We start from the raw sequence: 13,688 nt of genomic DNA, 5'->3' as shown, positions 1-13,688 counted from the left end.
CAAATAGAAAAATGACAAGGGGTATTGTGGAGGTGATGACAATAAAAGTTAAACAACAACGACCAACATTAATAACAAAATATAGTCAAACCTACACAAGTGACTCAATGCTAATGCTTTGAACAAAGGTGACACGTGATTGTTGTTAATGTAGAATTGTAGTATCAAGTACTCGAAATAAGATGATGTGAATTGGGTATCAAGTACCTTAGGCCTATTTTATAGGGCCCTTTGGTGGAGATAGCTATAGAGTTGTGTGGTGACCCAATGCGATTCATGAGGGAGAAGTCCGCATAAAGGCCATTCAACGCCTTACACTCTGAGCATCATCAAGGATTACTCATATATATGGTTCAACATCATCACATTGGATCGACAATGGATAGTTGGCCATGTTACGAGCAACATATAGTGTTGTCCACTATAGCCAGGTAGATATCATGCTCCAGAGCATCCAGAGCAAGCTCAAGGAGTCAAGGATCGATCATCGATAAGACAGTTGCTTTAGATCAATACTATGATGATTCCTCATGGAGCATCTTCCATCAATGCAACCAGGTGTGGTCATGCCACATTTGGGGTGACAGACTCCCAAGCTATGATGGTGGGTAGAATTGATGCCATGCGTGGGTGAGAGACCTGTTGAGTGGATCTACGATGCTTGATTAATGGAGTTTTGGTGGACACAAATAGGATTGATTAATTGTTATTCATATGTTGGTATGGATTTACGATTTGGTCCAGAGATGCCAATCATTCTAGAGCCGCTATGGGGAGAGTAGGTTGTACATTTATATCCTTGCCCTTAGTTAGTTTTATGCATTATATTTTTGTTATGCACATTTATGTATATGATTATGGACTAAATATTTTTGTGTGCTTGTGTAGATATGGGTCCCCAATCACCAGTTCCAGTGCCTTCGAGGCAAGATATGCCACGGGATGTAGTTGCAAAGGCAGAGCATGTGAGGGCATAAAGATTCCCGAAAGAACATCATGATAACGAGGCAAGACTAGTTAGTCGAGATAGCGTAGAGATTGAGGGATGTTATGGGGGATGTGGCCCACATAAGATGGCATCTCTTGGGTGATCAAAAGTCAAATTATTGTATGCTTGTGCCAATACGAGTTCCCCCAATGTGGTGAGACATTTTGCGCTGGGCGGAAGTAGCGACTGAGTCATGGTAGCTCAAAAGCAGCAATGGGAGTAGTCGAGACTGGATATATCACCCATAGGATGTCATGGTCTAGGGGTGGAACACGAACCCATGTTTAAGATAGAGCCTCCTCCTCCTTTGAAGAAGCGAAGGATATGTTGGATGTATGTACTCAAGAGCAGTAGTCCCCTACACATTTTGTACTACTAATGGGGCTTCATGTGTATGTAGACTCCATCCTAGGAGTTTTATATCATTCATAACGTACTATTTTGTTTTGAGACACACACACACATATAGACATGTTTGGTGGCACATGTGTTGTTTGAATGATATGTGACTCATTGTCTTTATTTATAATGCTTTACTGGTTACATAGCTTTGCTTATTATCTTTATGCATGCAATATCATGACGTGTGGTACTATTATAGATACACACACATGTGTATTTATAGTAGATACAATTAACTATGTTGTAGCTTTTAGGGTGCTTCCTTTAAAATAAAGGAGAGATGCAACTCTATTACAAGATTAGCTAGGTAATCGGCATATTGATTGTTCCTTCGAGGCTTCTCATGACTCCATTTACAAGCTTATCACCGGGAACACATTATTATTCTTCGTTGGCGGCTAGGGTTTCCTTAACTTGCAGTAGATGAAAGAAATTGCCTGTGTTTTCTGCATGTGGCGTTTCGGTTCAGGATATCACTAGACAGCGTCATGAGCAAGGGACTGTTTCTTAAGCATCTGTCATGATTAAGAGACGCCCAGAGTTTCGAACAGTGAACACAACGGTTGTGCAAAGATAGACAAGAGGAGAAGAGGGTGAGGGTTCGACTACAGGGGATAAGTGGTCTACTTACTTTGATTACAGATAACGTATAATGACAGGGGATACAATAGCAGGGGATAACAAAATGTTTGCGCGCCCAATCTGATAAATTATTTCCAATCTTTTAATTTTAATAAATGTGTAGAAATTAAAAGTAATATATTTATATATATAGGGTTTTAGCGAAATCAATGTTTTTTTCCCATTTAAATTTAAATTTTCATTAATGACATAATTAGTTATAGTGTTTTCATAAATATTATTGTAATGGCTTCACGCATATGAATATATGAATCTCGAATGAATATATATGTAGACTAGCTTGGTTCCAGTGATCTCACACTAACGAAAACTAATTTCATTTTTATGAGAAAAAAATACTTATAATCAATTGATTCTAACCCAAATCATAATAAAATAAAATATTATCCTCTCAACCGGGTTCTATTCTCATTAATGAGACAATTAGCATAAGCAGGTGTGCAAGTTGATAAGACACAAGAGCTATTGTATTAAACAATGTCTTGTAGTATTTACTTTGAGTTGGTTACTTCACAACCACGAGATGATATCATATTATCTTTAACGGCTGAATGAAAATGAGTAGATGAGGAGGGGAAAGCAAGGATTGTCTTAAAAAATATCATTAAAAAGTCAGTGAAGGAAAAAGCAGTAATAATAGTTTTAAGATGGAAGTAAACATGTGTTATACTAAATAATAGACTAGATCATAATATTTGAAGTTACAAAATAGTTGTGTGGATGCATTAAAAAATGTTTTAATAGAGTTATAGATTTAAAGTTAAGAAAGTATTTAGATTAGGAAGATTTTGAAGATTTTATTAAAAATATGTTAATAAAATGGTTGACAAGTACTATTTTACAGCATAAATTTGAGAGAAATGGAACTAAATAAGAATGTGAATTGATTGACTAGGGTATTTTACTTTTGTAGCATAAACATGACGATGGTGGTTTGAGAAGAGGAAATTGTGTTGGGAATCAATGGGGTGTCTACTTTCAAATATCAAGAACCAAATGAAGTATAATAATTATAGTGTTGCACTATTCAAAACTCAATAAGCATGTCTTTCAAATTTTATAATTAATCTTGGATTGTTATAAGTTTTCCATTTGAAGAGGAAATATTTTATATTTTATGAATTAATGAGGGTCATATAAGTAATACTTGATCTTTTTCCCAATAGAAATAGCACAATGGAATGAAAACTTGAAAAATATTGTATCCATCGTACAAGCATTTTTAATTCCGAGGACAATGTTATTGGTACTACTCCAATGCATAAATGGATATGTTGATCATGCTTACTCTTGTACTGTTCACGTGACTTCCTTAGTGTCTCACGTACTTGTAGATGGATTTGTGTGAGCTTCTCAACAAGTTTCTCTAGCCTTAAGGCATCTCTTGTGAGATCCTCACTAACTCCTCTTTGTTGTCCATATGCCATATCCAAAGGTGAAGGTGTAAAATGTAATGCCCCTAACTAAACCTATTATAAGTACAACAAAGAGGAGTTAGTGAAGGTGTAAAATGTAATGCCCCTAACTAAACCTATTATAAGTAAAACAATAATCAACATCTTGTTTTTCTTCCACATTCTTGAGTTTCTTCATTTCTTAAATGAAGATTTTCTTTCGTTGGCCAAGCAATGCTATTTATGCAAATGATTTACTAGATTCTTACTTTCTCTGTCATTTATGTAAATGATTTACCAGATTTTTACTTCTTCTTGGTATATGTATTTATTGATATTTTGTTTCTGACATATGGGTTCCTTTTACATTTCATCATCACATGTTCCTTTGTCTACGCCTGTCTTCTAACATCTTAAGAAAATTCCTTCATTCATGCTCTTTCTTTCATTTCCTATTTCACTTTTTAGTTGATGTAAATTGATTAGAGCCAGGGCTTCTCTTCTGATAGAGATTAGATTGCTTTGTGATCAGTCTTTGATTTATGATAGTTTCTGAGCAACTCTGACTCCACCACTCTAAAACAGGACACTCCTTTTGTATCAATGGTGTGGGAAGATGCACCTAACAATGGAAACAAAATAACTCTGCCCCTTTCTCTGCGATACTACTAATCAATTCAGCGGTGCCTCCAATATCTCAAATAAGTTCAATATTTTTAAAATGGTAAGGCATATTCAACATTTTATATGCTGAGTCTTATTCTGTGAATGTAGTTTATTCATAATCCATCGACCAATGACATTTTTCAGAGTTTGAGATCCATTTTGTGGGACATACTTTGTTTGTATTCTTCTGGGGTCTTAAAACAACGTTCACTGGAAATATCAGTCATCGAATCATTTGTAGACAATAAAAATATTTCAGTCTCTCGAATCATTTACCTCACGCCCGGGATTGCCTGCGAGGTGGGTGCAATTGTGAGCGCGGGCGGTGTTTCCTCCAGACGGGTTGCAGAGGTCGTGTTTCCTCCAGACGGGTTGCAAAGGCAGATCAGAGCATGTCGAACGGGAGCGAATGTTCGGAAATGAAAATGGGTCTTTTGGCGCGAGCGGAAGTTTGAAAATGGATCCCGATGCACGCTGGAGGCTGGTGGGTCCCGCGTTCCCGGAAACGGAAAGCTGGCTGCCGGATTAACGATGCATGGAGGATGGATGCGCCCATGACCATCCTTGACATCCATGGTAGCGCCGGCCTCCATACGGGCATTTAATGCCCTATGGCAGGCTGGTTAGCTCTTTAGGCTGGTTAGGATTTCAGTTTGAATAAATTCAGTTTTCAGCAGCAACTTTATGTTAGATCATATTTCAGTTTGCAGAAAAGGGTGTATTTTCAGTTCAAAAGTTTTAGTCACAAAGATTATACAACAGAGCATATACATGTGTGGGATTGGCCCAATGGATCAGGCTACTAGTCGATGGTGTTCTTGACATTTCAGAAGGAAATACCATCCCCAATTGGAGCCACTGTTAGGTTCCTATACCAATAGGAGTCATAATTTTGAATGGCTAAGGTTAAGCCTTGTAATATTTACATACCTTTGCTTTCTGCAAATGTTTTCCATATTGAAAAATAAAAAAATGAAAAGAGGGTATGTTCTAAAAGAAAAATCAAAGGACAAAAAGACTAAGAAAAGGTCCAAAAAAGTGAAAAATATGAACCCCAAAAACAAAATACCATGAAAGTGTGCAAGTCAAAATGCCACTACTATTTACTTTTATGCATAATAATGATTGTGTGCAGTTTTTTATTCATGCCACAATCCATGGTAATCAAACTATTTAATCTTGATTATGCCATGCTTTAAATTTCATATTGATAGTTCAATAATAAAATCTGACCAAACTGTTTAATCTTGGCAGATCATTAGATAGGTAGAGTAAATAAAAGGAGCTCATCAGTTTAATCTGAGCCCTTAGATGATATAAGGTTAGAATTAGATAGTTTCTTGCTTTAAATGAAAATGGATAAGGGTTTGCTAGCTTAAATGCACCCAAATAAAATGAAAGAAAAATGGTAGGATGAGTAGATGGGTAAGTAGAAGAAAGGTTGCAGAAGCATGATGATTGATTAGACAAAAGCACGTTTATCATCTTTCAACATGCATTTCAGATATGAATGAACAATTAAGCATGCATAAGGTTTACAAAGTCAATTAATTAACTTCCCCCATCCATTTCACCCCTTTACTTTACTAATTTCCCATAAATAAATTCTAAGTACTTAAATACTTTAAGTCAAATAGGCTTAGAGCATTTCTCTGACTTTTGGAAGGACTGGACCTTCAGCTTAATGACTTAAGGACAACAAGTACTAGATTCCCCGTCATCAAAAATTTATCTCCCTTCATTCCCCCTCATTTCCCTAGTAAAACCCATTTTCCTAAGGTTAAAACACTATTTGCCTAGGGAAAGTAATCACCCCCATGTAAAACCCATTTTTCCCAAAAACCCACAAAAACACTTTAGCCTAAGTTATAATGCATATATGCGAAAAGCAAACAAATCACAGAAAACACATTATGCTTAGTGCAATTCATTTCCACCATTTTCATATTAAGTTCTAACTTTTATATATTAATTCCCATTAATACCCTTTCCCGTATTTATATATTAAATCCCTTACATTAATATCCCTAGACCTAGTTTTAACTATAAAACTACGAATTTCACCCAAACCCCAACAAAGTTCATTAACTGATCGATTCACGATTACGTTAAGTAAAACTCCACAAATCACCCTTGTTGCCTAAGTTCGTCATTAACCCATGCTTAATCACCATACCATCGCAATTAACCCATCCCCCCCTCTTTATCCTCCGCGCTCATTTGCAGCACGATCACCATCCGATCTGAAGGCCAACATCCAACGCTCATAAGCCATTTCGGGTGGGATCATTTGCCAAACGATACTCACCCGAAAAATTGGTTTTCTGCCCAACCCCTGATGCTACGCCTCATTCAAGGAATGGAATCGAGTGACCCCTCCCAAATACCATCAAGCCCACAAAAGCGGTGCGAAATAAACTGTTTACCGCCATCTCGCTAAATGACAAAATTGTCTACTGTTCACCTTGCGCCAAAAAAAAAAAAAAAAAAATCAAACCTTTACCCGTTTAAACACGGGAACCTCAATTTTGCTCGTTTTCGCCTGTGTGTAGTAAAACTCTATGTAACCCTTCTACGCCACCTGAAGCCTCTGCTAACCAATTCAAGCATGGTTTACCCCCCAAAAGCACTTTGGACTCACTCCATAGACCTATAAAGCTCGATAAAGCCATTAATGACCCTCCCTGTCAACCCAACATTTTCCTAACAATTTTTTTTATTTTACATGCGATCAAAAGACCACAGCCTTGGATAAACAATCTTAATACTAGTCATAAGACCTTTTTACTTCGATATTATTATCAAATATTTTCAAACAAACATGGAAAATAAAACATACAGTTAAAAGATAAGCAGAGGAAACATGAAATTAAATGATTTATTGTTGAAATCGATAGGAAAAACGTAAAATATACAGTGAAGGTAAAAGGACATAGTAAAGAATAGTCAAAGTGTATCAGGGTTAAAGAGTATCAGATTGAAGATCAAGTCAAGTAAAGCAGCTAGCATGAAGACAAACGGCAGGGAAGACAGTTACAAAGCATACAAATTCATGTCAAAGTGAACATAGATGGAAAAACAGAGCGATAAAAGTAAATAGTAAGGGTTAAACAGAGATGAAAACACTTTCACCAGCAATAATGAAGTTTATCCAAAGTAAGAGTGAAAAACAGTTAAAAGAAATTAAAGGTTAAAAGATGAAATCAGAGCAGAAATGGTACATTCTTTATAAATTTCTTGTTTAAGTCATAGTTTTTCATAAACTAGTTCATCCAATCCAAGATGAATTTTACGAAACTGGAGGTGTTTTGTATTCCTAAAAGGCTAATCTACAAAAACTTATCTCACTTTTTACACAGGTATTACCAAAAGTGAGATAAGTTCGTGTCTTCACAGCCTATTTTTGCAGAGAATATTGTGAACATCTGGAGCTGAATTTTGGGACACGGAGAGAGGTTTATCTCAAAACCATATTTATCTACAATAACCTCTTTCACTTTTGTCATATCTATCTCGGATTAAGATATACAAAGGTATTAATGGGCCTTAATTTTGCAGAATTGCTCGGGCAGAATGCACAAAAAAATGATGCAGTTAGTGAATGGGATGCCTCATCATCAATTAAGAGTTGCTATCAAATTTGAGTTTCTCTTCTTTGTCACCCTCAATCCATAAATATAGTTCCAAATAGATTCATTAGTTTTGAGTGTCCTTTATTTAAGTTCTATTAATGTAAAACAGTTTGAGATATTTGTAAAACCAATCTTGATATTTTTTCAAGATATTTCAGTTTAGAATTTGACTAAATACTTCTTCATTTGAAGTATTTTAGGGGGGATTCCAAGACATTTCTATAGACTTTTTCTCTCAAATCAGAGTTCTATTGTATCAATGACTAGATTGGCTTGCTGGATCAAGGAGTAAAGATCAGATATTTTACAGGATTCTTGTGTAAAGTGAAATACAAATAAGTATTCTCTCATGTTTACTGTTGTTTTTTCTTATGTTTCTTCATAATCTTGTTTGTTCTCTAAAATCTAGATGTATAACAAGGAATTATATTTCAAAAATTGCTTGAATGCACTCTGTCTTGACTGTTTTACATTCTGAATGTTTTCTCCTAAACTATCTTAGCTAGGGAATTCTTAATTGCTCCTTAGCTTTCGTAGTTTCTCCTTTGGTCTATAGCAAAGGATTCTTAGTTTCCCTTTGTTCATGATCACCCTTTGTTCTTCATTCTGATCCCGGTCCAAGGATTCTTAAGTGCCCTTTCACCTTGGTTAGAATCATTTCACCCATTAGACCTGAAGATTTTCCTTTTTCTTTGCTAGCCTGGCCTGTGAACATTCCCTTTAATGATCTGGTCCAGTTATACTATCCATTCGTTGACTCCATAGCCCAATGGCTTGAAGACCTAGCTCTATCCATCTGCTCTAAGAATTCTATCACCCAACCTTCAATCCAAAAGCATAACCCCATGAACACGAAGTACTAGCCTAAGATCTCATAAAAACAAAGCTAAATTATAAAGAGAGAGCCCTCTGTGGACTTACGTTGGCTAGAGCCTGAGCCTAAAATATTGGTTTGTGGTTACCCCGAGAGAACTAACATTTTCTTCAGAATTATTTTACAGGTTTAGATATGATCTATGATGGTGGACAGTGATCAGACACAAAAAGGTTAAAATCATCCACCTAGCAACTCCAAATAAATTCTACAATCAAGACTCCACCAGAGGAATGAACCTAAAAGAAGTATATGAAAAGTTCAGGCTTTTAACTTGGATTGTTATGCAAGATATTATGTTCTTTCTCATCAAGAAATTTCTTCGATGTATATTATTTTTTAGAGAAGATCTTAGATTAATTTTTTATTATTTCCCTTTGAAAAGTGTAGATATAAAGTCTCCTTACACATTTGAACAACGGTCTTCTAACTCTTATGAAGATTATTTTCCAAGTGAGGAGCATCAAACAATCAAGACTAATCATACAATCATTGTACATATTCTAATACCTCATAAAGTTCCTGATAGATATAAGTCACTCATCTTACCTTCTACACTCCATGCTTGCCCTAACGATTATTACAAGTATCTCCCTAGGTTCAATGGAGAGAATGATATCACTGCTCAAAAACATATTCAAGGTTTTGAGAATTATCTAGAATTCTTTGAAATTGATGAAGATGATGTTATTATCAGGCTTTTTGCTCTTTCTTTGCAAAGTAGAGTAAAGAGTTGGTTCAAAAATTTACCTATTGCAAGCATCTCAACTTTCCAACAGTTTGCCAAAATTTTCCTTGATAGATGGATAATCAAAGTCAATCTTCTTGTAATCATAGAAGAATATAATGAGTTAAAAGGACATCCAGATGAAACAATACAACAATTTTCAGACAGATTTAATCAAGCCTATTATTCAATGCCATCAAATATAAGACCTCCCCCTGATTCATCTCTTTTGCATTACCCAAGAGCATTTGATCCAGAGATAGAATTTCAGCTAAGAGAAATAAACCCCTCAACACTGGAACAGATGCAAAACATGGCAGTAGATGTAGAAGTTAATCTGCAAATTAGAAGAGAAAAGTTGAAAGCAGAAGTAGAGGAAAACAACACTGCAGAGGAAAAACTTGACATTTTGATAAAGAAAACAGAGGAAAGGATGCAGAAGATCACGGTGAAATATGAATTTTTTGCTCAAAATCACCATGATTCCACAACAAGACGAGATTGAGAATCATGAACAAATTCCTACTAATTCCAACTACCATAGATGAGAAGATAGATTCCTAAAGCAATATGTGGAGGATAAATCTCATGACCTAATGTGTATGTTTGATGACATTACTTCTTTTGATGATTTTCCCAAATATGATGAGTGTGAGGATAATTATGTTCTTCAAATCCAAACTAACTTTATAGAGCAATTAGAAGGTAGTTTGGGGAATAAGGAAATTCAGTTTCAACAGCTTGAAAACAGTGATCATTTATCCATATCAGCTATAAATAATTGACAAATAAAATGATTTATTAATTATTTAGCGAGAATTAAGAATGGTGTGAAATCAAAATAATTATTAAATAGTGATTTAATAATTATTTTAATAATAGAAATAAGGAAATTAAATAAATAGTGATTATTTCAATACTCCTAAGGGATTTAGTCCAATGTGACAAGGAATAATTATTTAAATAATGATTTAATAATTATTCCTAGATAAAATTAAATAAATAATCATTTATCTAATTATTCTCATGGATTTTTTTTATTTAGAATAGAAAATAATTTAATAAAAGTGGTTTACTAAATTATTTTCCACAATGAAAGTGATTTTACTATGGTAAAATTAAATCTACATAGTGTATTTCGATCCACCTGGTTAGAAATCGTTAGGTAATCATTTTTTGGTGATAGCAACGTGCTTTCCCCCATCTAAGGCTAATGAAACTCCCATGAGTAGTGTTTTACCAATCTTTGCCACAATCAGTATCATGATGGCTATGGCCATTTCCAACCTTCCCTTCATTAGGTACCATCACAGGGACTCTCATGGGAAATTTTACCATATGTATGCTCTACAGTTGATATTATCCTCTACCACCACTCCCTCCTCCTATTCCTCCCCTCTATTGAGACATTCTCTAAGGCACTATTTTCTGGGCGCATTGTGGGAGCAGTATTTTGGGTTGACTCGACCCAATTCATTCTTCATGCTCTACGTCTTCCTCGTGTGGATAAAGCATCCCACTCAAGCCATTGTTATTTATCTTTAAATCTATGTTTTTGTTAATGGGTAGGATAGAGACATTTTGTGTCTCCAGCAAAGAGAAACTTTGAGTGGTGCCTTGACTTATCTACCCACCATTCCCCATCATTACATCATGTCTACCCAGTGGAACCACTAGCACCTTAGGGCCTTGAACTTTCACAGACATTGTGAACTGAATGGTTCCTCTGGTTTTCCATCACGATAACATCATCTCCCTTACAATCACCATTGCATTGTAAAAATTCGGGGTCCAGGGAGGCCTCAAAGTGTCTGTTTGTTAGCAGTCTTGCCATGGTTTTCATATTTTAATCTAGCAGATTTGGAAATGCCCTTTCCAATGCACCTATAACATAAAATTATCTCCAAATTTTTGGCCTTAGGGGGCTAAAGCTTGACTTTCCTACCATCTCCAGAAATCTATCTAACAACAACATTTTCATGGCTCTTGTGACAAAGTATGTGTCAATCTCTCCATCCACTAGGACAAATAAACCCTTAGAAACATAGGGGTCAGCAGAGCATCAATGAGAGGATCAGCGTAAATTGGAGAGAGATTTCCAGGGAAGATTTCCACATATCTCCAAGTCAGAGAGAAGGCTGATTTCTTCTGCAGGAGGTTTGTACATTTGGTGCAACTTCTCTAATTCATAGGTCTAGGTAGTAGATCATTTTTCCAGTTGTCAGGAATCAATTCCGAAAGGCAGAGCAAGTTGACTAGTGTGAATGCAAGATCAATAAAATATCAGTTTCCAGATAGTGTGCATTTCTCGCAACAATGTTTTTTGTGCCTATTTACTGGAGGAGGCCAATTTTTATTTTGGAAGGGAAATGAAGGGTTTCCAAGTCGATCTACCAGTTGGAGTGGTAGAGAAAAAATTATGGATCTTTGACAATGTTTGGAAAGTAGATTATTGTACTGTGTAATTCGCTGAGGATACTAAAATACAAAACCCTCATTTTTTGCATAGGTTTTCCCTTTAGGGTTTTTCCAAGGACGTTTCCAAAAACATTGGTGTCATTTTTATGTGTGCATCTATTTCTCAAATCCTGATTTATGTCTGCATCATATTTATTTTAATTGTGAAGATGAAAATAGTTAGATACTCATTATTTGTCATTAAATTAATTAACGAAAGATAAATAAATTGCATCAATTAGAAGAATAGTTTCCAATTTATTACAATCATTGATTTTTCACAGTGTGTTCATGAGCTACCTCCTCTTGTAACTCTACTTCTTCAAGAACACCTACCACCTTTGGAAACAAATCTATGGGTGGATCACAACATCCATCTACACTGTACGGGCCACAAACTCCTCCCTAGAACTCATTCAACACACCTTTCTAGGAAATCCTTATGTTTCCTAATTTATCGAAGTTAATGAATGATCCCATCAAGCACAACCCTTCCTACCGAAATTCCTAAATTTGTTGGCAAACCTAGAGAAGATCCCATTGCTCACATAATAACTTATCATCTTTGGTACTCATCCAACTCATTCGTAGATGATAGTATACATCTACGACTTTTCCAAAGGACTCTTATCAATAGTGTTGCCATATGGTATATAAACCTTGAAAGTGTTGCTTACTATAACTTCTTATCTTTTGTATAAGAATTTTTCAATCGTTATCAATTTCTTGTTGGGTATGAAACAAGAACAAACATACTTACTAACCTCCATCAAGACACCTCCACTCACATCTCTAATCATATACATGTGCGGAGGTGAAGACAAAGGTTGTTTCTAAATAAGCTCCTTGATGAGATGGTTCATGAAGCTTTCATCAAATATCCATTACCTAGAATCGTTGAAGATGTAGCTAATGTAGGAACCCAAACCAAGGAACAGGTAATGATGTATGCCCACCAACTTGACTTGATTTGTTCTCAAGTAGGGACCCTATATGAAATCACCCCTATTGTCTCTCGATCATCGAATGATGTTTTGAAAACCAAGCTAGGATCCCATGTTGATGGTGTGGTGGGGTCCATATCCTCAAGAAACATAAACCAATTGGCCACTTAGATGGTCCAACTAAACATTTTTTCCATTTCCTTGGCTACTAAGCCTACTGCCCAAACTCCTCGTGCTCTTGTTCAAACCTCTAAGTTTAATTTAGTGTAATTCACATCCTTGAAGAATCCTCAACAACCTAGAGGTAGGAAGAAGAAAAACAAGATGAATAAACATTCTACCAATGAACATATGTTATCTCAAACCCAAGATACTTTTGGGGGTGGCGCCAAAGAGAAAAATAAAAATAACATGTTTGCTTACAAGATTTGTGGGGAAGAACATCTCACTCATGAGTGTCCTTGGATGGATGAGATTCATAGATATTTCTTGCAATGAAACCCTGCTTTTCAACCCACTATTTTTACAAATCCTTTTATTGTCTAGCAACAACACATGGTTCTAAACCCTCCACCTCCTCAGGAAGGGGAAAGTAGGGAAAATCCTTCACACATTGCATCATCATCCATGTAGGATATTTTTATGCTCAACCAACTGATCCACGTGATCACCATAGCACATAATTATGAAAATATTGAGTGGTCCTTCTACTTAAGAACCCATGATACCTACCCAACCCAATGGCCTCCTTCACATTGAAAAGCCATCATTTAGTGATATGTTTCATCCTCCCAAAGGCACACTTCAAAATTTGATCTATAATCCCAATGCAAGGGCCGCTCACATTTATAGTATTTTTTAGGATCTTTCCCAAGCACCTGTTGCCATGTCCACTCAAAGTTTTTCACAAATTCCATGCATAAAACAAAGCACTTCTAACCACCATTGATCAAGTAGATCCA

At 35.8% G+C, this 13,688-nt stretch overlaps 1 pseudogene; it reads right to left on the bottom strand.

The window, feature by feature from the left end:
- LOC149194388 (uncharacterized) overlaps positions 1-4,685 on the bottom strand; it is a 32,589-nt pseudogene extending 27,904 nt beyond the window's left edge.
- Between the last annotated feature and the right edge of the window lie 9,003 nt (positions 4,686-13,688).

The sequence above is a fragment of the Pinus tabuliformis genome, chromosome 2_2, assembly GCF_031772625.1.
Source record: "Pinus tabuliformis cultivar Carrire ecotype Pingquan chromosome 2_2, CPIR1, whole genome shotgun sequence".
Taxonomy (NCBI): Eukaryota; Viridiplantae; Streptophyta; class Pinopsida; order Pinales; family Pinaceae; genus Pinus; species Pinus tabuliformis.
Note: the sequence above shows the minus strand (reverse complement) of the source record. Positions and strands in the feature narration are given on the sequence as shown.